Source organism: Mesoplodon densirostris, chromosome X (genome assembly GCF_025265405.1).
Source record: "Mesoplodon densirostris isolate mMesDen1 chromosome X, mMesDen1 primary haplotype, whole genome shotgun sequence".
NCBI classification, from domain to species: domain Eukaryota; kingdom Metazoa; phylum Chordata; class Mammalia; order Artiodactyla; family Ziphiidae; genus Mesoplodon; species Mesoplodon densirostris.
This window is the reverse complement of record NC_082681.1, coordinates 69,462,972-69,465,779: the sequence shown is the minus strand read 5'-3', so window position 1 is coordinate 69,465,779 and position 2,808 is coordinate 69,462,972.

Sequence of the window (2,808 nt, the reverse complement as noted above, 5' to 3'; positions counted from 1 at the left end):
TAAGAAAAATTTAATATTATAAGCAATTACTCTGAAAAGTAAACAGTCACTACTTTCTCACTATATAAGGTGCCCTATAACAATACACTCCTGATCTTCATTCTATGTTTTGATTTGAGTGCTCCTAGTTTGTAAAGTCTCCTGTGGTTGTGCACAATAAAATTTTACTAATTACTACTTTGGTGACTTCTTGGTTTCACTTCTGTTATTTATGAACTTTTGACCACACCTTATCTTATATATGATTTGCAAATACCTTCTTCAATTTGATAGAATGTCTTTTCATTTTGTTGAATGCTTATTTTGCTGTGCAGAAGTTTTTTTTTAGTTTGATGAACTGACATTAGTTGAATTTTGCTTTTGTTACTTGTGCTATTGGTGTTATAACCAAAATATCATTGTCAATACCAATGTCAAGGAGCTTCTTTCCTATTTTCTTCTAGGAGTTTTAAAGTAGTAGATCTCATTCTCAAGTCTTTATTTCAAGTTAATTTTTGTGAGTGGTGTAAGATTGGGACCACTATCATTTTTCTTTATGTGGTTATCCAGTTTTCCCATCATTTGTTGAGGAGACTATTCATTCTTCATTATTATATATATATTTTTTCTGAGTCAGTTGTGAAACATTAATTGACCATATATTCATGGGTTTATTTCAGGGCTCTCTATTTTTACGTTGATACCATACTGTGTTAATTAGTTTTGCAGTTTAATTTGAAATAAGGGAGTACAGTATCTTTGGCTTTGTTCTACTTTCTAATGGTTGCTTTGGCTATTTAGGATATTATGCGATTCCATATAAATTTTAAGGGTTTTCTTGGGGGGGGGGAATACCCTTGGGATTTTGATAAGCGTTACATTGACTCTATAGAAGACATTGGGTAATAAGGATATTGTAATAATAGTAATTCTTTCTGTCCATGAACTCTGGATTTCTTTTCATTTGTTTGTGTCTTCAACTTATTTCATCAACATTGTAGTTTCATTGTTTAATTTTTTTCACTTTCTTGGTTATATTTATTCATCAATATTTTACTGTTGTTGATACTGTTATGAATACAGTAGTTTCTTTGATTTCTTTTCAGATATTTTGTTCTTAGTGCATAGAAACACAATTGATTTCTGTACGGTGATTTTATATTTCTAAATTTGTTGATTATTTCCAACAGATTTTTGTTGAATTTTTAAGAATATATATAAAATCATAACATCTACAAATAAATACAATTTTACTTCTTTCCAATTTGGTTGTCTTTTACTTCTTCGTCTGCCATGATTCCTAAAGCTAGAACTTTAAGAATTATTTTTCATAAGAGTGGTGAGAGAGGCCACCCTTGTCTTTTTCGTGATCTTAGAAGAAAAGTTTTTATTCTTTCAAAACTGAGTATGATATTACCCCTGGATTTGTTACACATAACCTTTATTATGTTGAGGTATGTTTCTTCTAAACCAAATTAGTTGATAATTTTTATCATGAAAGAAAGTTGTATTTTGTCAAATCATTTTTCTACTTCTATTGAGGTTATCAAGTGTTTTCTATCTTTTATTCTATTAAAGTGGTGTATCACATTTATTGATTTGCATATGTTGAACCTTCCTTTCATCCTAGGGTAAAGTCCCACTTATCACAGTATAAGATTTTTTTTCAAATGTGTTGTTGAATTCAGTTTCATAATATTGTGTTGGTAAATTTTACATCTATGTTCAAAAAGAGATACTGATTTATATTTTTCTTATAGTATCCTTATCTGCCTTTGATACCAGGGTAATGCTGGCCTTGTAAAATGACTTTGGAAGTGTTCCCATTAATTATTTTTTAAATGTTTGGAAGGATTACCCAATTAAAGCATCTGGTCTTTGGCTTTTCTGATTTTTGATTCAGTCTTATCAGTGATTAATGTGTTCTAATTTTCTTTTCTTTCTGAGTCAGTCTTTATAGGTTTTACATTTTTAGGAATTTACCCATTTCTTCTAGTTTATTCCATTTTTGACATAATTTTATAGTAGTCTCTTACGATTCTATTTATTGCTGTAGTCTCCTCTTTTACTTCTGATTTTATTTGTCAGAGTCATCTCTCTTTTTCTTAGTCTGGCTAAATGTCAATGTTATTTTTCTTTTTGAACAAAAATTCTTAGTTTTATTGAGATTTTCTATTGTTTTTTCTGGTCTTTTTTTCATTTATTTCTACTCTGATCATTGGTAGTTCCTTCTTTTTGCTTATGTGGATTTAGTATGTTCTTTTTCTATCTCCTTGAGATTTAAGTTAGGTTGATTATTTTAAATATTTCTATTTTCTTAACATACATGCTTGTCACCGTAAACTTTCCTCTCAGAATTGCTGTTACAGTATCCAGTTGGTTTTGTTGTATTTTGTTTTTATTATCATTTATTTAGTAAATTTCCACATGATGGTAATTTTCAAAATTTCCTCTATTTGTTGATTTCTAGTTTCATACCATTGTGGTTGGAAAATACAATTTGTATGACTTCAATAGTTTTAAATTTTCTAAAATTTGTTTTGTACTCTGTAATTTGATCTATCTTTGAGAAATTTTCATCTCTACTTGAGAAGAATATGTATTCTACTGCTATAGGATGAGATGGTTTATAAATATCTTTTATATTCATTTGATCTCATGTAATTTTCAAGTCCGATGTTTCCTTGTTGATATTCTGCCTGGAAAATCTATCCTTTGCTGATAGAGGGACATTGGCATCTCCTACTATAATTTTATCATTAATTTCTCTTTTCTGATTTGTTAGTGTTTGCTTAATGCATTTAGGTGCTTAAAGGTGGGTGCATATAT